The 27575-nt window shown below is 32.0% G+C and overlaps 1 non-coding gene across 1 annotated transcript; it reads left to right on the top strand.

The window, feature by feature from the left end:
* Positions 1-13449: 13449 nt before the first annotated feature.
* LOC143398685 (U6 spliceosomal RNA) lies at positions 13450-13561 on the top strand. The gene has a single exon (XR_013091293.1). It is a non-coding gene; the product is annotated as a U6 spliceosomal RNA (small nuclear RNA).
* Positions 13562-27575: the final 14014 nt, after the last annotated feature.

Here is a 27575-nt window from a genome sequence, read left to right as displayed (position 1 = left end):
AAACAATAAGTTTTCTTCTGTCACACTGAGAGTTTATACTTTAGTAGATAGAGACATGCAATGCTAGATAGGACAAAGTTCTGAGAAAAAATAAAAAAGAATTGGGTAATGAAGAGTGAATATGATATCATGGTGTATTAAGAATTGTAATGCAAAAAATAAATAAATAAATTTTAAAAAGAATGAATGAGGAAGTATGGGAACTCAGATTTAATGAGCCTCTAAGACCCCTCTGTATAGATGACAAGTCAAATGAGATTGAAGTGATAAAAAGGAAAGGGAAAAGAAAAACATGATTATCTGGAGGAAGGAGAGGATGGATTAAAGAAAGTAGAAGGGGAAAATAGAAGGAATAAGCCTGACATGATAGAGAGTCAGAGAGGCAGGCTAGAGACTTATGAGCACAAAGATGGCTGGTTCTAAGTGTTTCAATGTGTCAACAAGATTTATCTCTTCCTCTCCATTTTTTGTCTGTGTGTGACTTCATGTGACCTTTTTCTCAGCTAGTCATTCTCTCTGTCACTACCAGATGGCCTCCAACTGTTCAAGTCCACCTAGCTCTCACAGTTTTAAATCCTAGGGAGAGAGAATCTATATCTTTTCCAGCTTCTTCTCAAAAGGTCTCTGTCAGATTTTGCTGTAATCTTGTGTCCACCCTGGACCATTACTTTGCTCTATAAGTCAGAATATTCTAATTGACCACCAACCTCCATATTCTTCCTCCTATGGCAGGGGACTTGAGTTCTTGATTGACAGCCTCACCAGAACCACAAACAGCAAGGATAGTCTTCCCAGAAAGAAAGAATGCAAAAGAAGCCAAAGAACTAAGGTTCCTGCATATTTCTTAATAATTATCAAATAATAACCAATGAACTCTGGGTTAAGGATTACAAATGCAAAATGGAATTTCCAACTTCATACATTTTCCAGTTACATTTCTTTATTTCATTCAGATTTTGGTAAATGCTGTTCCTTGTCTAAATTTGAAGTTTGATTATTATATTAAAAATTCTGTTGTCCTTTCAGAAGAATAATACATCAAAATTTTAATGGTTAATATTCAGATTCTAGTTCTGTAAGTCGATCACAATGGAAGAGTTAGCTGATTTGCTCTTGGAGCAGCTTAGTATAGTGGGTAAAAACTCAGGTTCTAGAAATAAAAAGCACTGCTTCCTATCTTGGTTCTGTCCTACAAATCTATGTGGCCTTCTCTCTATACTTTAGTCCTCTTCTAATTAATACGAGAGTAATAATTGTATTATTTCATAATGTTTTGGGGGAGGATCAAGTGAGCTACTATGCATAAAGAATTTAGAAGAGTACCTAGTACATAATAAGGATGCAATAAATATAAATTAGCATTATAATTATTACTGGTTGCTGAAATCACTGAAAAATGTAAAGCTTCATATAAAATACAAATCCCCAATGAAATGTCATAAAATATATGAGATCATTTTAAGATGATAAAAATTACAATGTCATAATATTTTTTATAAACCATTAAAGACATAATTCACTTCAACTAAAATATCCAAATCATTATTGTGGTGGAAATAAAATATAAAATAATAATTAGCTGGTTTGAAGAACATAAAGACAATTGCAAGTAAGAATAAAAACTCAAGTATGGATGGGAGGTCTAATATCACATTACTATTATACACAATAATTTAGAAAATAGTTCCAAAGCTTCTAAACAAATCAAAATAAAACCAAAAGCACATGAAGATGAAATGTGAATGATACTGTCAGTTGATAATATAAAAGGATAGAAGTTAGAAATGTGTTATGAGGTAATGAAACATATTTTATTAAAAAACTTTTAAGTTGTCAATTTTACCATTACACCAGGTATTTTGGTCTCTTTTATGAGTTTATTGGGATTTCTTTTAATCTAAAACAGATAACAGCATATATCACATGCCAATATCTTGATCATATTCTTTCAGCACATTGTATTAAAATATGAAACTAGCATTAGCCCAATACAGATGAATCCTCTAATTACTAACCAAATTTCTCTCTTTTGAAAGCTATTAATAGAAATACTTGTAGCATTTAACTTAGTCTTATATGAACATTATTTTTATTGATTATTTAATTCACTCATGCATTTATTCCAATATAACCCTAAAGCATATCAATTCATTTAGCACAAAATAAATCTTGAATGAACAAATTAATAAATTAAAAAACAATATATAAAGCATGATAAAATAGTTTTAAAGTAGTAAGTTTACCAAGTAATTCTTACTCTGATCCTTGTACAAAGAAGGGAGGCCGGGAGAGGAAGTGAATTTTAAGGGCTTTCCACTGACTTCCTTTAGTTGTATCCAGTGATATTTCACCTTTTCCTAACCTTATCAAGCCAGCCGTATCCCTATACCCCCCATATTCAGATGAGAAAATTGAAACTCAGTCAAAAGTTATGACAAGCCCAACAGTTGATATATGGTTGAGCCACTGTTTACACCTAAGTCTGGGCAAAATTAAATTCATTTCTTTAACACCACATTGAACTGCTTCTTTGTAGTTAACGTATATATTAATACCACTGATTTCCCTCATACTTTCTCCTTCAGCCTCCTTTACAATTCAGAAGAGATTGAATGAATGTGTAAAATGTTTTATTCCAGGTCTTTTTCCATATTTATTCTCAGAGCCCAGAATATTGAAGAAATAAGTCTTTCCTATCGGCAAAATTTGCCTTCAATACTTTTTTTTATTTCATTTTATTTTTTAATTACTTTTCTTCTGTGCCTCACTTCCCCTCCCTCAACTTTTATATTCTAAATAAATAAATAAATAAGAAGGAAACAAAATCAGGTTTACAGTAATGTCTAGGATCCTTGACTTTTTACTAATATTGACAGAGCACAGAATTGAACTTTAAATTTGTGTTTCCAAATAAACATCTAGTTATAAGGACTACATTGAAAGGAAACTAATGAAATTCCAAGGTGCTCTGGGGTGGCTGTTTTATTCTGATCGGTGGTAGATTGCACTATTGACCAAATGTCAGACACGGAGCGATACAATGATTGAATAAAAGTGTATACATAATCGGAGCAGAGAACTTTGCCAGGACCAGCTTTGTCGCCTTTCTCATAATACTAAAGGAAAATCTTTCTCTCTCTCTCTCTCTTTTTTTTCCTCCTTCTTCTCTGAGTGAAAATAAATTTTTACTTTCTGGGCCCCCTCCTCCTTTTATTGGTGCCCCCAGATAAAATAATGCAAGGTGCCTTAGCCAGAGACGCTGATGAAATATTTTCAGCCTAGATATTAATCTGTTATCAGTTCTGTAGGTGTGAAATGTGATGAAGATGACAGAGAATCATGCTCTGCAGGCCTCAAGTAATTTGCACCAAAGATATTTAGATCTATCTTTGGACACTGCAGATCAGTTATTATGGGAGGGGAAAAGCCCTTGGGGAGTCTACCTTGAAACATATTTCAAATGCCAGGGGAGTTGCATGAAAATTGGGTAATGAATGAAACTCTGATTGCAGAAAAATCACTTTGGAATGTGGCTGCTGCAGCACACTGCTGTTCTGTGTAAACCTTAAATGCTTAACAACATGGACTGAGTAGTGTGGATTCTATGATGCATTCTGATACTCCTTTCTATCTTTTCTCCTCTTGCACCGTTCAGTTGGGGATGAATAAATATTTGTCATATATCCCAATGGTTATATTTTTTCCCTTAATTGAAAAAGTGACCACAGTGTGTTCATAATATATGAGAGCCTGTAGGTGGCTTATGAAAAGTTTACCAAAGAAATTTCATCGTTTTTATCCCCCAAAACTCTGCATGAATCAAACATTGTTTTTTAAACACCACTAGCTAGTTCTGAATGCTTATAAATTAAACTAAGTTCTAGACAGGATTGAACTTTTCATTCTAAATTATGAAGCTGGGATCAAGAAGTGGTAGAAACCCTTGCTTTTGGAAAGCTCCAAAATAGCCAGAAATAGTTGACTAATTATAATCAGGTAGAGATGGCTGTGCATTCATTTATAGTCAAACCTTAGGGATTTACCTTAAGAATATAAACCTATGTATGCTTGCCTGTGCCAGCTAGGCATCTACTGTGAATATAAGGATGGGATCAGATATTGAAATATAACTCTTCAAAAAATCACATTAATTTAAGTTTTGAATAAAAGTTCATTTCTATAAGTTCATCAAATTCTAACATTCAGATTTAAATTTAAAAAGTATTTAATAAGTGGAGATACACTCATAGGAATACTTAGGTGTACAGGTGTGAGAACTAGACCTTCTTTGAAGACTACCACTGAATGACATTGATAATTATATTCTATTTAATTATGGGGTTCTCTCACAGCTCTCGCGATGGTCTGAATGCCTGTGTCCTCCTAAAATTTATATGATGAAATTCGAACAGGAAGGAAAACAGATTGGCTGGTGAAAGTGACAAAGGACACAGAAGCAAGGCATGAATTTGGAAAGAAAATAAGAGTGACACTGTATAGGTCAAGCACTATTATATTTATTCAAAGTGAATTAGAAAACAATTGGAGGGCTGAGAGCAACAGAGTTGTTACATAGACTGCCCATTTATTCAATGCAGTTATCCTGGCTAATTTCCTAAGGATAGACTTAAGAAGGATGGGGTGGAAGTTGAGAGAAGAGGGAGGAGAGGAAGCTATTGCAATACTTCAGACAGGAACTAACACTGGCTTTGATTGAGGGGGTAGTGATGAAAATGGTGTGATTGCAGTCAAACTGGATGTTTTTAAAGCAAAGTTTCAGGATGTGCTTACAGATATGTAAGAATGATTAGAAAGTTTTAGTATTAAATAAGTAGAAAAATGGATTTTCCCCTCTGTGAAATAGTAAAGATTAGAGGAATAGGGGTAAGTAGTTTTGTACATGCTAAGTTTAATGACTATGCAAATTTTAAATACAAATTTCAAATATGTTGTGTGTTTGTCTTTAGAGAATAGGTGTAAGGTCCAGACTGGAAAGTCATTCCATCTATCACCCATCCATCCATCTATCTATCTACCTACCTATCTACCTATCTCTCTATCTCAAGCTATGAGACTGAACAAAAGCTGGGAAATTAATTCAGGTAGAAAGAAGAAAAGCTATCAGGACTGACTTTTAAGACTCTCCAACATTGTGGAGTTAAAGTAATAGAGAAAAATTGGGGGAGGAGACTAAAACAATTCTGATGTAGGAAGAAAAAATAAAAACAAAATTCCAGTGGAAATGTCTGAGATTCAAAGTGTCAAATATTGCTGACCAATCAAATAAGGATTAAAATTTTACCATAGGGTTTACCCACATGACATCACTATTGGCATTAAAAAGGACATTCTTTATGGAATAGGAACCAAAAATTTTTAAAAAGAAAGGAAGGGATTCAAGAGATTTGTGGATCTATGCTGAAATTTATGTGGAAAATTAAGAGGAGATCCAGAATAGAAAAAGCAAATCTTAGAAGAGTAAAATTGAAGGCATCACAATACTGGACCTCAAATTATACTACAGTCCTATAGTAACTTAAACAGTATGGTATGGCACCAAAACAAACATGAAGACCAATGGAAGAGAATAGAATAGAAGATACAAGACAATTTCACATAAATATTGATACTAAACAAAGGTGCCAAAAACATATTGGAGAAAAGATAGCCTTTTTAACAAGTGGCACTGGGAAAACTGGAAATTCATATGCAGAAGAATATGACTCCTCTCTCACCCTGCACAAAAGTCAACTCAAAGTGGATCAAAGATCTAGGCTTTAGACCAGAAACTGCAACTGCAGAAGAAAAGGTAAGCCCAATACTCTAGCATGTAGGCACAGGAACCAACTTCCTTAACAAGACTCCCCCTAAAGTGCAAAAAATAAAATAAAAAATTAATAAGTGGGATGTCATCAAATTAAAAAGCTCCTTCATAGCAAAAGAAATGAACATGAAGAGAGAGCTTACAGAACGGGAGAGAATCTTTGACACCTTCTCCTCAGATAGGGCATTAACAGAATTACAAAGAACTCAAAAAGTTAACACCAAAGAAACAAATAACTCATCAACAAACGGGCGAAAGAACTAAATGGACACTTCTCAAACGATGAAATACAAATGGTCGACAAATATGAAAAAAAAAAAGTTCAATGTCTCCAGAAATTAGGGAAATGCAAATCAAAACTACACTGGGATCTCATGTCACTCCAGAATGGCAATTATCAAGAATAATAAATGTTGGTGGGGATGTGAGGAAAAAGTTACACTCATACATTGTTAGTGGGACTGAAAATGAGACCAAACACTCTAGAAAGCAGTATGTAGATTTCTTAAAAAGCCAAGAATGAACCACCGTATGACTCAGTTATTCCATTCCTTGGTATGTATACAAAAGATGTAAAATCAGCATACTATAGTGATGTAGTCACATCAATGTTTAGAGCAGCTCAATTCACAATAGCTAACCTATAGAACCAACCTAGAAGCCCTTCAACAGATAAATGGATAAAGAAAATGTGATGCATATCAACAATGGAATATTACTCAGCCTCAAAGAAGAATGAAATTGTGGTTTTTGCCAATAAATGGATGGAACCAAAGAACGTCATGTTAAGTAAAATGAGTTTCAAAAAGTCAAAGGTTGAATGTTTTCTCTGATAATCCAAAATAAGCAGGGAAGGAACGGGGAGAGAAAAGGGAAAAAAGGGAGTGGGAATCTCCTCAGAATAGAGGAAAGATCAGTAGATAAATGAAGGGGATGGAGGGGAAGAAAGCAAGGATGGGAAAAGTGAAGAACAGTGGAATGAATCTGACTGAACTTTTGTTAAGTACGTACATAAATATATCCCAATGAATCCCACTGAGAAGTACACCAACAAGACACTAATTTAAAAAAAACCTATAAATAAATTGAAGAAAGATCAACAGAATAGAGAGAGGGGAGCAGAAGAAGGAGGGAAAGAGGGGTGAAGTGCTGGAGACTGAATTAGGGCAAATTATATTCCATGCTTTTATGATTATGTCAAAATGTATCTTAATGTTTTATATAACATAGTTAATATAAAAGATATTTATAATCCCAGCCACTCAGGAGGCTGAGACAGGAGGATTTTAAGTTTAAAGCCAGCCTCAGCAAAAGTGAGGCACAAACAACTCAGTGATACCCTATCTCTAAATAAAATAAAAAATAGGGTTGTGATTGGGGCTCAGAAATCAAGTGCCCCTGAGTTAAATCCCAGGTACCCAAGATGTAATTTGTATTAGAGTAATTGAAAACTGGTTAAAACAACCCTTCTAATTAATTTTAACATTAATGGAAGAAAGGAGAGGGGTCATAGCTGCAGGGAAATGGGATCAACAAATAGTGGTTTTGTTTATGTTTTTAATGGGAGAAGTTGAATGTAGAAAAAGCTAATGATATGGGCAAGAGAAGGGATAACACAAGATGAAGGTTTTGAGGAGGCAAGGCAGTACAGGGTTTATCACAGAGGAAGAGATCGACTTTAACTAGGAGAGCTGACAAGTCAATTCATATGAGAGGTGAGAAAACAGAACATACAGACACAAAAGCAGATAGGTAGGTGTCTTAGTCGATTTGGGCCACTAGAACAAAATACTTTAGACGAGTAATTCACAAACACAGAAATGTATTGCTTATATTTCTGAAGACTGGGAAGTCCAAGATCAAAGTCCCGACTGATTTGGTGTCTCCATTCCTCATGGATGGTGCCCTCTATGTGTTCTGGGAAGCAAACAGGCTCCCTGTACTTCCTTTTATAAGGAAACCAATCCTATTCATATGGGCATAGCCCTCATGAGTTATTTACCTCCCAAAGGTCTCACTTTTTAACACTATCACATTGGAGATCAGGTTCCAACAAAAGAATTTTGGGAACACATATGAGCATTCATGCCCTAGCAGTGGGTAAATTTATCAGAGCACATTTGGTGATATTATCTTCTTTCCTTCTATTTTCTCAATGAAATTGGAAGCAAGATCAATGATCAAGAAAGAAAATGGGGGATTGGGGCACCACAAAAATGTATGAAGATGGAGTCGTTCGTAGTTGCATTTTTTAAAAGAGACTTTAGTTTTTAAAGCACTTTTAAGATCACAGCAAAATTGAAAGGAAGGTAGAGATTTCCCATGCATAATTTCCTGCACACATGCATGAATTCCTCTGATTGTCAACATCTCACACCAGAGTGGCACATTTGTTACAATCCACCAGTCTTCATTGATGGTCATTATTACCCAAAGTTCATAGTTTTCACTAGGGCTTATTCTTGTATTTTCCATGTATTTGGACAAACAAAAAATGACATATTTCCACCATTATAATATCATACAGAGTATTTACCTACCTAAAAATCTTTGTTCTCTTTTCAGCCTTTTCAACCCCCAACCTCTGATCTTTTTAATATCTCCATGTTTTTATATTTCCAGATTGTCATTAAATTGTAATCATACAGTATGTAGTCTTTTGAGGTTGACTTCTTTGATTTAATAATGTGCATTTAAGTTTCCTCTATGTCTTTTCATGGCTCAATAGCTCATTTCTCTTTAGGTCTGAGTAATATTTCATTGTCTGAATATAGCAGAGTTTATTTATTCAGTTACTAAAAGACATCTTGTTTGCTTCCAAGCTTTGGCAATTATGAATCAAACTGCTCTAAATATCTATGTGCAGGTGTTTACGTGCAAACAAGTTTTTAACACCTTTTTACAAATACCATGGAACAAAACTGGTGGATCTATGTTAAGAGTATTTGTAATTTTTTTTAAAAATATCAAACCATTCTCCATATCAACTATCATTTTGCGTTACCACCAATAAAGATTGTGGATTTCTGTTCCTTCACATTAGTTCTGGATCTTGGTCATTGTAATGATGTACAGTCTACTTAATTGTCTTTAATTTGCAAATACAAGATTGCATGTAATATGGAACACTTTTTAATATGTTTATTTTCCATTTGTATATCTTCTTTGTGAGCTTTTTCTTTATAAGTTTTTTGGCCTATTTTTAAATCCTTTTCATTGTTTTCTTATTGTTGAATTTTAGGAGTTCTTTGTGTATTATGGATGAATCTGTAGTAAAATATACCTTCTGAAAATATATTCTCTTGGTCTATGATTTATCTTTTCATTTTCTTAACTGTTTCTTTCATCAGGAATTTTAAATTTTAATGGAAGTCCAACTTATCAATAAAATCTTTATGAAACCAAAGATTCATATGTCATCTTATACAAGTTTTGTAGTTTTTATTTTTATACTTAGATCCATATCTACACTTTATATAGACTGTTGCCCGTTGTTAGATAAAGTATTTTGTAATATGACAAAATGGTATTCCTTAATCTAGTCCTTAGTGGAAATTCAAGTAAGCCTTAAGATATTTTCAAAATGAATTTTGAGCTAACGCTCAACATTCCAGGAAATTTTATTCATTAATTTCACAAGTATATAATTCATACTAATAGTCTTTTGCTATTACCAAAGAAAGTAGAAAAACTGAGAGAAGACTGGAAAATAATTCCCTGGAGACCCACCTGAGGGGAGAAAAAAATTAAAACTTCCCAAGGTAAATATCTTTCTAAGAAAAAGGAAAGAAAGAGAGAGAGAGAAAGAGAGAGAAGGGGAGGGGAGGGGAGGGGATGGGAGGGGAGGAGAGGAGAAAAGAAAGCAAGCAGAATTTAATGTTTTTGTTGGCATGAGATTATAAGGTTTAGCATTTATTCTTATTTTTAAAGACATGTTTATTTGCTTTTAATTGGTCATTAATTTTAAAGTAGAAAACCTTCAGAATTACTGGTTCACAGATAGAAAAAAGGGCCTGGCTGATGAAAGTCAAACACAGGCCAGTGAGAACACTCTGTTGGAATCAGAAAACAAGAAACAGTTTGCAGATCCATCTCTTAAATTGTTCTGTCTCTTTGGGCAATTTACTTCATCTCTTAGGAGCTTTATCTGATAAGCAGCTGTACTAATACCTAATTTTGTAGTTTTTATGAGACATTAAATAGGATACCAGATATAAAAATTTCTGAAAAAATTAATGTATTATTTTTATTATCAAGTTTGATTTTGCTTTTGTTCATTTTGTAGAACTGGATTATTTTCTTGTACCTTCCTTGGGTATGATCATGTTTTTGTAGAACAAAACTACTAAATAACAATTACAGAATGAAATACTTACACACAAAATTCTGTATTTTTAAGACATTTTATTGTTATGTACATTTCTTCTAGATAAATAGCTTTATGATAAAATTACTGACTTTTTTGGTCTTTTCCTAAAACAAATAAAGTCTTAATGACTAGCTAAGACCTTGAAAATTATACCTTCAGCTAAGTGTAAGTTCTCATGTGGCAAGTGTTGATTTAGCCTATCGACCAGGCTGAACAATAGATCCAGTCATTAGGGCCTACCATTTTAAAAGCAGTTTTTAAACTTTTAAATCCCTACTTAGATGATCTGTGAAAAGTGCCTTCTACATTCTGAGGAAATAAAATGCAGAAATGTTCACATTCATGAGACAATAGCTTTGACTGAATGCTGTAAAATGAAATCTGCTCTTTCAGTTTTTCTTTCAAAAGAAAAATTGCATAAATAATACATTTGGGCCTTGCAATACCAAACAAGCACAATAGCTACTTTACAGCTTTCATCAAAATGAAGGCCATCTTTTTCATTTTATTATGGAACCATTAATACAATATCATCAACTCTGATTGGCTATAAGGTTCTAGACAGAAGGCATCCTGCCAGATGTCAATGGGGGTGCTAATAACCCTAGAGCACCGAATGGTGTCAGCCCCATGACTGCAGAGCTGATCACAGCTAAAAAAATAAATAAATAAATTTAAAACTTTTCAAATTTGGGGGTATGGCCTCTTTCTCAGGAAAATTCATGTAAGACCTAACTTTCATTATGCGCCCCCTCCAAATTCACCTAAGAATCTCCTAACCAATGAATGAATAATACAAGTTTTTATACTTTGTTCACCTTCCCAATAGGTTACTTTTCCCATTCAGTTTGTGGAACTCCTTTGGATAAATTGCTATTGAAATTAGCCTTTTCACCACTTTGTATCAGAAACATTAAAAAACACAAAGGTAATAGTTGATTAAGTCTATTTTTCTACCTACTTTCGGTTCAGACAAGAAAGATTTGTTTAGGGGAGGAATGAAAATAATGGAAAAATTAGGCTTCCTAATTATTCATGGATTTAAAATTATCCTCACTATTGTGGTCTCTGTCCCATGACAACAGATAATTGAGAACTGACTATAATTGTCATATTAAGGTTTTCTTTTATTTAAGGCAAATAGAGGGACACAGTTAAACATTGGGTTTACCCTCTAGGTAATAAGACCACATGGCAGATAGCCACAAAGTAAAGGTTTAAAGGGATTTACTTCCTTGAGATAAATACAGTGCTGCAGAAGGAATTTAAAGAAAATTCAAAGCAACCCATGGATAACAGCCTATGTTATATGGATTTAGCACAACGTGATTTAATTTCCTATAAAAAAGAATTAAACAAAGTAGTATAACCTGTGATTTCCTGGCATTCGTGCTGATATTTCTCTTCTATGAAAGTGATTTTTAAAGACCCTCTAAGTAATTAAACCTAATCTTCATTCTATCTTTGGAACTTCAAAATATCAAAGGGTATGTATGATACATTCCAGGTTAGTGAGAAATGAGTTAAAATTTGTCAGTCTACAAATATTCTGTACTGTGAGACTTCATTACATTACAATATAGTATAGATATTGTGGCAAAGGAGGTCTAACTTCAGACTGCTACTTATTAACTGACCCTGAGCATGTGACTCCCTTGTCAATGCCTCAAGTCTTCTATCCTATAAACAGGAATGTACTGATACATGTTAAGTACTTAGAGGAAAGCATAGGATATAATAAGTATCCAAAAATGCTAGTTAATTTTGCAACTGAACAGTATTAATAAACTGCTAATTAATAAATTAATTAGCTTCTCAGTTTGGTCTCACTTTTATTGAAAAGCAGAACTGAAGAAGTTAAAAGCAGTTACCATTTTGTACTTACCAGCATTATATTCTGGTAAGATTCAAGAAAATCTTGTTTAGTTACAAATTACTGCTACTGAAATTGAGTTATATTTAGGAATTTAAAATATAGTCAGCATCTAATATTTGTGTTTGCTTTTTTAACAGGCAAATTAAAGCATTGGCAAGTGCCTTTTAATTTAATTTTTAATTCTTATCCCTTTGGAGACTACACATAAAATATTCATTTATCTTCAATTTCAGTTTGGTAATATATGCTTGGCAATTAAGAACTTGATGTACTAAGAGATAAATGTATTTAGGTTAAATGTTAGTGCTTCATATAAAGCAGAAATTGTGTTACACATTTTATTCTTTGGAAGGAGATGAAGCAAACTTCTAATTTTTAAAGCTTTAGAAATGCCAATGTGTCCCTACCCTCTTCAATAAAATCGCTGACATTAAGAACTCCTCCTTAATTTTATTGTTCAAACACAAAATGCTAAGCACTTAAAAGGCTCAGAACTTACTCTTTATTCATTGCATTGATATCACTGATGTAGTCTGGATAATTGTAAGGCTTCCTAAGACAGGCCTTCACTGTTGTGGGACAGTGGTAATTAGGAACCAATGATGGATTAGCATTTTCAAATATTGATGTCTACGGTGACCAGTTTTCTTACTTTCTGTTTATCTCATTTACCTAGCCCTTCCAGAAAGAAAAAAAAAAAAAAAAAAACGAGCCTTCGTATGTAAAGAAAATTGACATACATATACAAATGAAAACATGTGCATTTGTAAAGCAGAACAGGATGAAACTAACATCAGTAATGATAATGTTCTTCAAATTTATGAAATCAATGTTACCTATAATTGAACTGTCAATTCTCTTATTTTTCTTTTCATTATAATTTTATTCACTAGAGTTGGCAAATTATTATAAATAATTAAATTACAATTTATATAAATTATTAAAATACCAACATAGAAAAGTACTAATATAGCAGAATAAAAGCCCAAACACATGGCTTTGTTCAAGGCATTTGTCCTTTCTAGAAACCAGATGGATCTCATGTTAAAAGAGTAGGTGGTTCTTTGGGATAATTTCGGTAGTTCAAGAATCCCAATGAAGATGACATTCTTTGGGCATAATTCTGCACAAGTTATGGATAGTTTCTTTGCCTTTGGCTGGAATTCTGTCAACTCATGAGATCATATTGGTTATCTTACACACCAGAAGCAGTGATTGAAAGCTTCATATCTTTGAGTGTAAGTGAGAAAAATATTTACTATATAATAGTGCCACTTATTTTATAGGAAAAGCCATAAGACAGAAATTGGATTGAGAATACAACAAGGGAAGTCAGAGACAATGAATGGAATATTTTTTGGTGGTAATAAGTTTAAGAAGATGCTTGTCTTCCCAGCACAGATACCCAAACGGTACCAAACAATACAGAAAAGATTAGCATGGCTCCTGCACAAAATATAACACACAAATTCATGAAGTGTTCCATACTTTAAAAGAAAAAGTTGAGAAGCCTAGAATGGGATTCCAAGGCTAATTCCAAATTCATTGCTTATTGTTTAAGTTTTTCAGTCATGTTTCTCATTCTAATGCATTTAATATTACTTCTTGCCACAATGATTGCACCTCAAATTGGACATATAAATAGAATGCATCCTCCCTCCCAAATATAGGCCTTGTTCTATATTTAGCTATATGACACAGGTGTTATTGCAAATTAATGACATTAATCTTCATGTATAGTTCATGAAAATGAAGATTATGCATATTGGAATATAAATTATATTTGTTGGAGATTTAGCTAACTTCTTTTCAAGCACTCTGTACTGTGTTAAGGTACAATTACTTCATTATATAAAGCTTCCTCACTTGCAACTTATACTGTATCTACTCACTCACTTTTAAGTTTTTTCATTAATATCCATGCATATGCAATATATGTCTTTAAAAATAATATTTGCATAATCAAGTACCTAAGGAAATAAGTTTTGTTACAAAATGTTCCTCAAGGTTATTTGAAAAGACAGAAAATGAGACCTAAATAGCTAATGATGTTTAAAAAAAATGTGTGAAATGTTTTCTGTCTACTTGAAACAGTTTTATTGTTTTAAAAAGTGGAAAAATTCTCCTCATAATATCTAGGGGAAAAGAAAATACTAGTATATCAGCTTGTATGTATAATAGGAACATAATAGGAACACAACTAAGTAAAAGAAAATAAAAGTCCTTAATCAGAAAAAAAAAAAAAAAACAGAAATAAAGACTCTGAAGTCTTAATGGTGGCTATTTCTAGATGTTAGGACCATGAGAAAATTTCTTTATTTCTCCTCCTACTGTTCATGTTTACTGTTAATGTATATGACTTTCATAATTTATATATATATATATATATATATATATATATATATATATATATATGTGTGTGTGTGTGTGTGTGTGTGTGTGTGTATTTATAAATAATTCATTTATATTAAGAAGTGACTAAAACAATATAATATTTAATAGTTACATGTTGCTAATCATGTGTTTATTTAAGACAATCCAATGAGTTCAACTATTATATCACTGTATAGCTGAGGCACTTTAGAGATAAAAAGACTTAAGTAGCATGCCCCCACTTACACAGTTGGTAAATTGTAAAGCTGGAATGCAAAACTAGGATATATTTTATTCTGTGCTATACTACTACTATCAAGTTGCATAGCTAAAAATTTATCTATGTACATATACATATTTATATTAATATTTAAAATATTGATTCATGAAAAAGCATAAATACTATTACAAATAATCGTGTGTCCACCACTGAGTACATATATTTTTAAATGGTATATACTTATTTAAATTAGTATTTGCCACATTAAGATAGATCAATGGGAATATATCTATTTCAGATGATGCTACTATTCTATTATTTTAATGAGAATAGCTATTTCTCACTAAGGTCTTAAAATGAACAAGATAGGAATAAATTGAACAGAATATGTGCATTATCTATATGAAGAAAACTATGAAACTCTTGTGCAAGAAGTTGAGAACTAAATAAATAAATGGAGAAATGTTTCACATTTGTAGATAGAAAAACTCAATATTGCTATGATGCCAGTCCTTTCCAGCTTGATTTATAAATTTAACACGATCCAAATCAAAATCCCAGCAAGTTGTCTTGTAGATACTGTAAAATGATTCTGTAGTTTATACCAAGGCAGAAGACCAGGAACAGCCAAGATAATACAAAGTAGAGGGATGGACACTAGCTGTTTCAAGACTTACTATAAAGCTATAGTCCTCAAAACATGTGATACTGATGAAACAGTAGAAAACTAGTCTAATAAAACAGAATGGAAATTCCATAGAAAGGCTCACAAAGGATCAAAGGCACTAAATGAAGAAAGTATCATCTTTTCACCAAATGGTACAAGAACAAGTGTGAGTACCCACAGGCAAAAAAAAAAAAAAAAAAAAAAATAGCAGACTTTATATACTTTACAAAAACTAATTCAAAATGGGTCAGAAACCTCAATATAAATCACCTCTGTTTGCTGGAATACATAGAGGAAAACAGAGAAGAAAATCTAGATGACCTTGGTGTAACACTGACTTTTTAGATAAAACATTAAAGGCACAATTCATGAAAGAAGAGTAGATTAGCAAAACATCAATTAAAACTATTTTTCCCCTGGAAAGACACTGTCAATAGAAGGAGAATATAAACCACAATCTAGAATAAAATGTTTGTAAAGACATAGCTGATACAGGATTGTCATACAAAATATGTAAAGATCTCTTAAAATTCAACAATAAAAAATTAACACACAGTTTAAAAATGGGTTAAAGATCCTGTAATTGTTCTTGTTTTGCACTCAGTCTTTTGTATGCAAAACCTGCACATGGACATTCATAGAAGCTTAACATATTCTCCAGTGTATAAATGGAAAAATGTAGTATATCTCAGCAATGGAATATATTCAGCTCGAAAAAGAAATGTGCCATTAAGACATGAAAAACATTAGGGAAACTTAATTTACATTAGTAAGTGAAAGAAGCCAGTCTTACAAGGCTACATACTGGATGATTCCAAGTATATTATATTCTAGAAAATGAAGGAGAAGGGACCTGGATAGGTTAAAAAAAAAAAATTAGGGCAGTGGAAATACTTTATGATCCTATAATGGTTGGATATAATTTGTCAAAATACCACCAAAAGTGAACTCTAAGGTGATAAAGACCTGTCAATGCAAGTTCATGGACCGTAACAACTGTACTTCTCTGGTGTGCGATATTGAAGGTGGAGTAGGCTAAAACTTGTGATGGGTAGGAGTCTATGAGAACTCTCTCCACTTTCTGATCGTTTTTTCCTATAAACATAAAAGAGCTTTGATAAACAAATTATATTTTAAATGGGCAAAGAAATAATACTAAGATCACATGCTCTTCTCATTTAATGTTCACAGCAAAAGAAAACATTCTTTCTGCATATTTCGGAAGAGATCATTAAGACCCAAAAGGTTGACATACTCAAGTTCATTAGACTGCTGAGTGCCTGCTTGTATTCATTGCTCATTCAAAAACTTTTAAAAATTTGCTTGAAAACCTAGAATAGATCCTCTTTTGCATGTCATCAACAAAAATAAAATATTCGTTCTCTAAGGGTAGTGTTAATTTTTTTTTAAATTATGAGATGCTATTTGGAGAATACCTAGTCATATTTGGGGTAGTAATGAAGTAATGGTCTTATGTGTAAGAACCAATGTACTAAAGGAGAATTACTAACTGACCGCTGAGTATTTTGTGGTTAGCTCACCCAAATGTTGGCAAAATATTTCATATGCAATTCCAAGTGTCAGGTTCACTTGGAAAACTACCCCCATTCTCATTTAGCATCCATGAGCTTAAACTGGTTGTAGCTTACCCTCTTAAATGGCACATGGTCTCTTGTCTCTTTGTACTCATGGTCAAGAGTCAGCCATTCGTTATCATAGCACTTTTGCTTTTATTTTTCATCTGGCAGAAATGAGGGGATTTTTCTTATATCCATGTCTCTATGAGAATATAAGATAAGGTGAGAGGGCCTCTGTTTTATGAAAGATAGAAATATATATTACTTGTGGAAATGTTGAATATCCGTGAATTTGATATGCCAGCATATCATGTCTCTGTGAAAAGAACCATTTAATTCACAAATACGAAGAAAAATAACTCTAACCAAAACACAGTAAGATGTATGTTAAAAGCTTAATTATCTGAAAAAGCTGATATTTAGACAGGATTTTATTTTGAAATGCAAATAAAAAATAATGATGCTGTAGTAAAATGCAAATGTGTATTAACTGAAAAAAATTGCACAGCCATCAAAGCATTTTATTACTGATAAGTTCATAAAGAAGTATCTATGGAGGATAGCAGAAATTTAGAATCCCAAACAGAAACAAGTATTTGAAAACATAAGTATAGCTAGAAATACAGTACAGGACATAGAGAATAAACTTGAGAACATAAAAATTATTTTAAAGGTTAAGTAAGGTGTGTTTGAGCCTTCTACAGAAGCTCATCAGAGCCCAGAAATAATTATAACCTATTCAATGACATTATTAATACTATAAATGAGAATTTTGATGTGACCCAACTAATTTGAGGCAAGGTACCATGACAGGAACAACTTGGTAACATTATTTATATTTGTGAGGAAAAATTCTGAAAGTTGAATGTAGTAATTTAATTGGTGAGCATATATAATAGTGTCACTTCTATAGTAGTATGACACTTAAATCCAAGACAAGCACTTATAAGACAAGATTTACAAGGATAGGAACTTCACATGTGTTCCCTGATCATTCACCATGTATCTCTGAGCTGAACTTGTTAAGGATTAAACAATTCACAGAGTAGGGAAGAACTTCCTATGGAGATGCATACATAGCTTGAACTAATTTTAATGCTGTTCTTGATGATTTGCAGTCTCATTTATTAGTCTAGCACACTACAGTTCTGATATGGCATGTTGTCAAAGACACACACACCTCTAAAAATAATTGCTTATTCTTGAAATGAACATCATCACCAATGAAAATACAACCCAAAACTTGGCTCTTCTTGCTTGATCTTGTAACCTTCAAAATTGTTTAAATGTTTACACAATAATTTTTCATTAGTATTACAAATCTAGCATTTGAAGAACTCATTCTCAGAGACATTTTATCTTAGGGAAATTAAAATGGAACAGAACATTTGGCTCATTATCTTATACTGATGGCCCCACAAATACACACACAAAAAAAAGATGCCTTGAAATATATTTCCCAAGTTCTATATTTAAAGACCAAATTCTTTAAAAATGAAAATAAAAAAGAGACAGATCATGAAGAATGACTAAATCACCATGCGATACAGTTCAAACAACCTAAATATGAGAAGATTCTGAAAACCAGAATTTGACAAATTGCACCAACTCATATGCAAATATTTTACATATGTTTTGAAGTACTCATACTTGAGAACATCTATTTTCGATTGTAAACTGAAGAAAACCAGTTGTTGCCTAAAATTAAAAGTTGCATTATAACAGAATACATGAAGTCCATGTTGATATTCCAACAGGAGAAAAGGCAAAACTTTTTTGTAGTCAAATCAGAGGTGTAATGAATAACAAAAGGAAACCCTAGTCATTAAACTCATCTAATATTAGTCCATTTGCTTTCACTTTAAACTTAAAATAGAGCATTTAATGTAATTTTGTATAATATCGTTAAAATAGTTTACATTTCTGGTGGATGATTTTCCCCACCCATCCAATTTTACTCATTTGCATTGTGTAGCTGGCCCAACCCTGAAGAAATGAGTCATGACAAATTTCAAAAAATGGCCTCATTAAAAAAAGAACACACAAATATTCTACTAATTTTATGAATTTTCATTTTACTTAACATAATTTAATGTGTCATGACTTTATAGTAATATCTTCGAAATTATAAAGTGTATCTTTGTTAAAATTATAGGAAAATTTGAGAAAGACCAAGTTTAGTTTCTTTGACTTCAAACTTTTTGAAAATGTATTAATATTGCTCAGTTCACCTTTATCTATTTATAATAATCATTAAAAGTGTAATGATATATAGTTATAAACATGTTATTGAATTGCAATGCAATCAGTACTGAATGCTAAATATGAAGTTATTGAAAACTAGAATTCTACACATATCTCAGAGCTATAATTATGATTGTCAATGATTCTGTCCATGTCTGCAAGTAAAATTTGCCCAATATAGAAAAAAAAATGCTTAGATATCTTTCCAAAAGGAGCATTACCTTCTCATTAAAAAGTGCATTTGCTCTTTGGCTCCAGTTGATCTTAAAATTCATAAGTATGTTTCTCTTACCATGGCAATTAATGTTAGAGTCTTTCTTTAAATTTATAACAAAATTATTTTCTGTCTAAGGAAATTGTCATCTTTTCTTTCATATATAAACAATATCTCAATTATCAAGGTTATTGATGAATTATATTGTAAAGGGTAACATTATCCATGTCTGCAAAGATAAACTAAATTAAATGGACATATAGATTAGATATAAAGAAGGATTTTAAGAGATTATGGAATTGCTTCCTTCAAGATCTTTAAAAACAGTCCAGATACCCATCTGCCTACAATAGTTTAGGTAAAATTAGCCTGAAGCCAGCAGGATGAAGCAGACAGATAACCTCTAGAGGTTTTCAGCAACCATATTTTTTTCTAAGATTTCATTCTTTTGCCCTCTAACTGTACTGGCATCTTCTCAGCTTTCTGATGAGGATTCTGGGTAGCATAGATTTTTTTTTTAATGTTAACACAGTGCCACTCCAATTTTTTGTCACATTTTTTTAATGAGAACGAAAAGTCACCAAAAGAGAAGTATTACTGAAGTTCAGATTTTGTGTTTAAAAAAAAAAAAAAAAAAAAAATTAAACTCAATCCAGATGAGTATTATTAAAAGTCAGGACTGCCAATTTAATTTAAAAAAAAAAAATCCACTGCACCCTTCATTACTACAGCCTCCATGACAAATAACCAAAAGATTCAGGATTTCAAAGAGAATTCTAAAATTTTCACCATATAGATTATAAAATATATGTTTAATAAAATAGGTCTTACTCCTTAATGCAAAAAAAATATATATGGATTAAAATTTCTACTCCTTCCAAAAAACAGAAAAAATACCAAACATAAAGCTAAATTTACTGGGTATTCTTGAGTAATAATAGAATTCTGTCAGTGTGATCTCATAAAGGTGTGCAGTTGGGATCCTCTAAGAGTCTGAGGTAGGGAGGGGTTATCAGGCAGAGAAACTAGCAAGTGAATGGCGCCCCCTGGAGGAGGGCAGGCAGGGCTAGCAGGAAGATTTGTGGTTGCCCTGGAATAAATTTGATCATGAACCACGGTCTCATAATTATTGTCAGTGTTGATTTATTATATAGAATCATACCAAGTTGGTTCTAATATGTGCTGATTATTTAATTTAAGAGATTGATCAGTAGTTCAATGTCTAGAAAATTTCTGAAAGACTTTCTTTTTTAAAAACACCTTTTTTAAATTTGGCTAATATATTCTTCCTTTAGTCATTTATTCACAGAAAAGTCGATTCTAAATTACTTGTGACACTCATAATATTTTAACTGCATTTCGTTTCTCCAATTATGACATTTTCCAAGTATTCTGATAACTATCTTAGTTTCACAGACAGAAGGAAAATCTTTCTTCTTAACATATGTAAGAATGGCTTACAGGATGAAATTTCATGCAAAGCTTTAACAAAAAAATAACAATTATTTCAACAGTGCGGAAGGGTTTGCTAGTTATTAGGATATAACAGTAAATGTTGTTTATTCAGTGGAAAATTGGTCAGCAGAGATTGAAAGAGAACCCAAGTCAACTGCTTAGCAGGTGTTGCAGGGAAGACCAATGAGGCTTAAGGGTGATTTGGTACCTTTCTCCTAGCTGAAACACTATGAGGGATGTGGGGACTTGCAGTGGTAAATTGCTTGAATATCCTTCATGGGTAACATTATTCAGTGAAGGAGAATAAGGAAAATCAGCATTCCCGGGGTGTGGAAATATCTTATTGGCTTTCCATAATTCAGATACCTTAAGTTATCTTTAAAAAGTTTTTACCAACTTTGTGACAGATACCTGATAAAATAATGACTAGGGGAAAATGTGTATGAATCACAACCTCAAAAAGGCACAATATTGTTTTTTAAATTCAAATTTTTCATGTATATTTTAATCAGGAAAAAATATTTGCAATTCACAATATGAACTCCTATGGCTTAAAATACAGTCTACATATTGCTGTTTTATAAGTATAGGTAACACATAATAGAAAAAAATGTTTTTACTAAATCATTTGTAACACTTATGAAAAGTTAAACATAATATTTTGTCAGCAGTTAACAGAATGTAAGTGCCCTTAACTGGAGTTTATTGACACAGTCACTGATTGTAAATAGATTTTTCCTTTCCTTTGAAATGTTTATAAAAATTTATTTTTAAGATTTCAATTTTAAGAAGATAAATGTTACTATAATTAGAATGACTGTATTTCATTTTAATAAAGACAACAGAAGGATACCTACTATAGTTTATACACAGAGGCAGAAAAGACTTACAAAGCCATAGCAATTTACTGCATTATTCTTCTTTTGATTACAATATAATTGTTTAATGAGAAGAAGCATTTATCATTCCTTTGATCTGATCCAAGAAAAGACCAGTTATACTTGTTTAAGTTTTTTTTTTTACTTTTTTCATAAGATATAAAAGATACTTCCATGACTTATAGCTACTTTACAATTTTCACATAATGCACATATCACTGTCTGCAAAGAATTCAATAAGTTAATATTCCTGGCCACAACGAAGTATAAAACCCTCAATCATATCATATAAATCACTAGTTCAGTTTAATATGAATTAAATGTATTAAAATCCACTAGAGTCTCTAGGAATTTGCCCAAAACATTTGAAAACAACAAATAAGGCTAATTGGATATGAGTTTTGTTTGTGAAAGTTTCATTTTTTTTTCCTTCAGGATTTTGAAAGATATAAAGCTTGAGTCAGTTGATAATAATAATTTAAATGTAAGAGTTATGATGAGTCTGTTTAGGCAATTTTAAAACTGACAAGAGACTTAGTCACTCTCCCCCCTCCCAGTTTTTGTTGTTAAAATGAAATCGTATTACCTGGGAAATGTGTGTATATGCTCAGAACCATGCACTTTAAAGCACTTATTTCAAAACAGTCTGCATTTGAGCTTGGCACAAGAAATCAGCAAAGACATAGGGAAAATATTAAAATCACTGTGGGAGTGACAGCAAAAAATGGAGAGAGACAGATTCTTCCGGTCTGATCCTTTATGATTCTTTTCTAGTTATTGAATATATAAATTTCAATCCCCTCGTACAACTGAAGGGGGGAACATGATTATCATATCACTCAAAGCTCCACAACTTGAAATTCAGCTATGATGTAAATTCACTCTGTATAAAATGACTTGTAATATTTCATTCTTTAACGTAAGTATTAAATTTTGTATGATTAAAAATTTATTTACCTTCTCTTCCTTAATTTAGGATTTTATTTGCTATTTTTACCAATCCTAATCCATCTTGGCAACAATATCTTTCTGCACTTTAGCAAGGAAGTTTTAAAGTGACAGGTAATACTAGCCCCAACACCCCTCACCCACAATTAGACTTTCAAAGCCTTCTTTCAGAAAAATAAAATTGTGAGGACAATCGTGACCACATCACATTCACAGCTCTACAGATATGCACTATGGTGTTCCACAAGAAAAGAGAATTAGGAAGACAGAAATATGGACTTATTCAAATTACTTGTTTTTAGTGTTTACTTGATGAAATTATTAACTAGCTGGGAGCTAAAGGACTAAACAAGGATTCCTATTACATCAGAACCCTGCTCCCCTTCATCCTCCAAAAATCTTTCACTCCACTATCATAAATACCTACAGATTGTTTCTAAAACAGAAAAACAGGATGCAGGAAGAGCCAGTTTCTCGGTGAAAAGATAAAATACAGAACTGAGATGGAACTAGGTACAAGTTGGTAGAGAGTGATTTGGTATTTACGTTCCTTTCTTTTTCTCATGCTCTAAAATTTTCAATAGCCACAAGGAGTTGACAGTATCTGCAGAAGAGCTTTGGACACAACCCAATGACAGTATTTTCAGAACAGCTTCCCTCCATATCATTCAGGAATAATTGTGCAGTACTGGTTTAGAGAAAAAGGATGCCTTCAAGTGATTGAATTGCCAACACCCTTTAGCACTGGGCTTGAGAGGATGACAATTGTGAGGAAAGTGCTATCAAAGTCTAGATATTTTAAATACCTTACCTCTTTAATACAGATAATATTTCTTAGTTCTTAGAATCTTTTCTGTCGCTGATGCATGTGCTTTGCTCTCATCAGTGCTAATGGGAATTAACAAGAAAATGGACCCTTAATCATTTATCTTACATTATAGAAAGGCACGATTTGCGGACTTGATTAGGTCTCTAACTGAACAAGATATTATAAAGACTCAAAGCTCCTTAAACATGTCCATTGCAATAATTCAACTGCAAATTTATTATAAAGTTGTCTTCTCCTAGATACTTTACCATTGTGATAATTATTTAAGCCTATGAACAAATGTTGTAAAAAATGTGAAAGTTATTTGAAAAGCAGTTGTTTACTAAAGACATATATTCATAGTTCCTTCAACATTCAGCATGTATTTGTTATACATTCGTTTATAATACTGCTTTGGAAACTGAATACTTTCCTTATTGGCCTAGAAAAGCATTGAAGGAAAGTGTTTTCACTCGTTCTTACTAGGTTTGAAGTTTTTAAGGCACAGACTTTAAAACTTTTCTCTTTGTCTGATACACTTTTAAAAATCTAAGCTGAGAAAAATGCTACTTTATACAAACATACCATAGGCAATATAGAAAGTGTATTCCTTGGAGCAAAGCAAAGGGAGATTTGGGAATCTTGTGGATTTTAGTTATCCCGATATCAGTTATTATACTTTGTTTCCATGTGGCTTCTTGCTGTCTTTATTTGTACTGCTTTTCTCCACCTGAACCTCACATTTCACTTCCCAAAGGATGTCTCCATCTACTCAGTTACTTTATTTTACAACTCCCACCCAGAAATTTTTACTATTGTTGGAAATAATGATTCTCACTTCCAGTCTTAAGTTCAGTGCTTCTCATTGTGGCATTATACCATCATCATACTGTGGTAGGAAAAGTTTAGATAAAGAATTCAGATTTTAGATAATTGTGAATTTAGTGATTCAGTTTTGTCGGTTTTAGTGTTTATTAGAGAGCGTTATCTGATGCGATTTAATTTAACTTGTTGAATGAATTTCAGCTTCATTTAAATGTTCAATCAAAAAATTATGTTGCAAAGAGGATGTAAGATTGTGATCTATATTTGGATTCTATAGATTCTCTTCTAACATAGCCAAAAACCTGGTATGTAACTGTCAGAAATATGGCTGTAAATATTTTTAAAATATTATATTTTGCTTTGTTAGAAGAAAATTAATTTATCTTATAAATCAAATAAAATGTCCATAACCAGAATCAAAATATAATATGATATAATATAAAACCGAGTAGAATCCTCAAATACGAGCAGAGTTAGGTAGAAAACTATAAAGATCTCATCCACAATAGAAACAAAACTGAAAACTTCTCAGTAATAATCTTAACAAGAAATTTACATTTACCAAAACAACATTACAAATTTTACTGAAGAGTCATAAGAAAAATTGAAAGTATGCAGAGGTAAATCTTCCAACACATAGAGAAAATAAAATAGTTTAAAGATGTTGAACATCCCCAAATTCTCCATACATCTGAGGCAACTTCAAGAACCTACTAAGATAGTTTAAAAACTTCAATGATTGATTCCAGGAATCATAAGAAAAAATGGAGAAAATATCTTAAAATGGGGAAACTATCTTGAATTATAATGACACAATATTGAAATATTTCAAAATGTATAAAATATAAAATACATTTTTAACATAACAAATAAAAATGTATAATTTAATAAATAATTTAACAAAAATGCATCAGTAAGAAAATGCAAATTTGAAAGTTAAATTGAATGTTTTGCACAAAACAGTTCCTATTATTATACATTATAGATTATTTTAAGGTAATATTGAGTAGCATGAATTAACAAATCAATTAATAATTGATGCTAAGGCAAATAATTATTTAGAAAAAATTATAATAAACATTTCACATATTAAAAGCTAAATGGAACTATTTTTTAAAATATATTTTTTAGTTGTCAATGGATTATTTATTTATTTTAATTTTTTGTATATGTAGTGCTGAGGATCCAACCCAGGGCCTCACACATGCCAGGCAGAGGCTCTTCCAGTAAGCCACAACTCTAGCCCTAAATAGAACTACTTTGAAAAATAACAAAATGCAGTTAGATAATATCAAGATTGTAATAGAATTTTATGCAAAGAACACATTAAAGAGGTAAAAAATAATAGAGCATAGTACTTAAAAATTACTAAATATTATGTGCCAAATGTACCATAAACAGAACTAAAAATCAAGAGAAAAATTGGGTGCAGTGTTTTAATCTAATGTTAATTTGCAACTATTTTAATATAATAAAGTATTATGTTAAATTAATACAAAAACAACATAGAAGATTAAGTAGAAAAAATATGATCTAAGAGGAAAAAAGGTTTAATATATGAAAAATATAACTTTACTAAGAAACAAAAGAATTCACATTAAAAATGAAATCTCATTATACTTCATTCATTTAAAAAGTTTTTTAAATAATACCATCTACAATAAAATTGTAAAAAAAAAGTTTTCGTTAGAATGACTTAAATATATAAATTTTCAAGAATTACAGAGTAGTAGATTATACTAATAACTTTATATATTACTTCATTTAATTCAGTAATTATTAAATAAATGTTATTATAATTATTAATGCATATAAATTGTACAAATTGATGAGATTCACTGTGATGTTTTCATATATATCTATATTGTGAATTGATCACCCTTCTTCTACCTTCTCCCTCACTTTACTCTCTCCTCACCCCCAAAGTCCTCCTTCCCATTCCCTAATAATCCTATAGCCCTTCTACTTTCAGATTGTTCTGTTTTGCCTCATTTTCTTTTATTTTTTAATTTCCACACATTAGAGGAAACATACCATACTTGTCTTTCTGTGTCTGGTATATTTCACTGTAATCAATAGGATTTCATTCTTCTTTATGGCTGAATAATACTCCATTGTGGTGTGTGTGTGTGTGTGTGTGTGTGTGTGTGTGTGTGTATTTTTTCTTTATTCATTCATCTGTTGACAGGCAACTCAGCTCATTCCATATCTGGGTTATTGTGAATAGTGCCACAATTAACATAAGTATTCAGTTGTCTTCTTGTGTGTTGATTTTATTTCCTTCAGATATATTCTAAGGAGTGAAATGGCTGGATCATAGGGTAGTTCTGTTTTTAGTTTTTGAGGAAGCTCCACAGTTTTTCACAAAGGTGTACTAATTTACATTCTCATTCACAGTGTATAAGGGTTCATTTTTCTCCACATCCCCACCAGCATGTGTTATACATTTTTTTTTATAATAGCCATTCAAACAGGGGTGAGATGAAATACATTGTAGTTTTGATTTGCATTTACTTGATGACCAAAGATTGAGAAGTTTTCAATACTTATTGGCTGTTTGTATTTCTTCTTTTGAGAAGTGTCTGTTTTATCAATTGCCCATTTGTTGACTAGGTCAACTCATTTTTCTTGGTTTTTCTCAGGTTCTGTATGTATTCTGAATATTAACCCTCCATCAGATGAATAGGTGGCAAAACTTTTCTTTCATTCTGTAGGTTGTCTCATCATTCTGTGCATTGCTTCCTTTCTGTGCAGAAGCTTCTTACTTTGATAAAACAATTTATCAACTCTTGTTTTTGTTTCCTGTGCTTTAAAAGTCTTATCCAGGAAATTGTTCCCTGTAGTCATGTCATAAAGTATTTCCCTATGCTTTCTTCTTATAGCTTCAAAGCTTCAGGTCTTAGATTAAGATCCTTGATCCATTTTGAGTTAAATTTTTTTACAGGCGAGAGTCAGTCTAATTTTGGTTTTGTACACAAGGACATTGAGTTTTCCTGACTCCATTTGTTGAAGAGGTTGTCCTTTCTCCAATGTACATTTTTGGCACCCTCACTGAGAATCAGTCACCTGAAGATGCATGGATTGATTTCTGGGTCCTCTATTCTGTTCCATTGTTTCACTTGTCTGTTGTTATGCCAATAGCATGCTGTTTTAATTACTATGTCTCTATAGCATGACCCTAAATCAGGTATTATGATACCTGCAGCTTTGCTCTTTTTGCCAAGTATTCCTTTGGCTACTAAGGGTGTTTTGTGTTTCCATGTGAATTTAAAAATTTTTTTCCTAGTTCTCTGAAGA

The sequence above is a fragment of the Callospermophilus lateralis genome, chromosome 4 (assembly GCF_048772815.1).
Source record: "Callospermophilus lateralis isolate mCalLat2 chromosome 4, mCalLat2.hap1, whole genome shotgun sequence".
In the NCBI taxonomy this organism is placed as follows: domain Eukaryota; kingdom Metazoa; phylum Chordata; class Mammalia; order Rodentia; family Sciuridae; genus Callospermophilus; species Callospermophilus lateralis.
The sequence above is the reverse complement of the archived record's forward strand: the minus strand, read 5'-3'. Positions and strand labels throughout refer to the sequence as shown.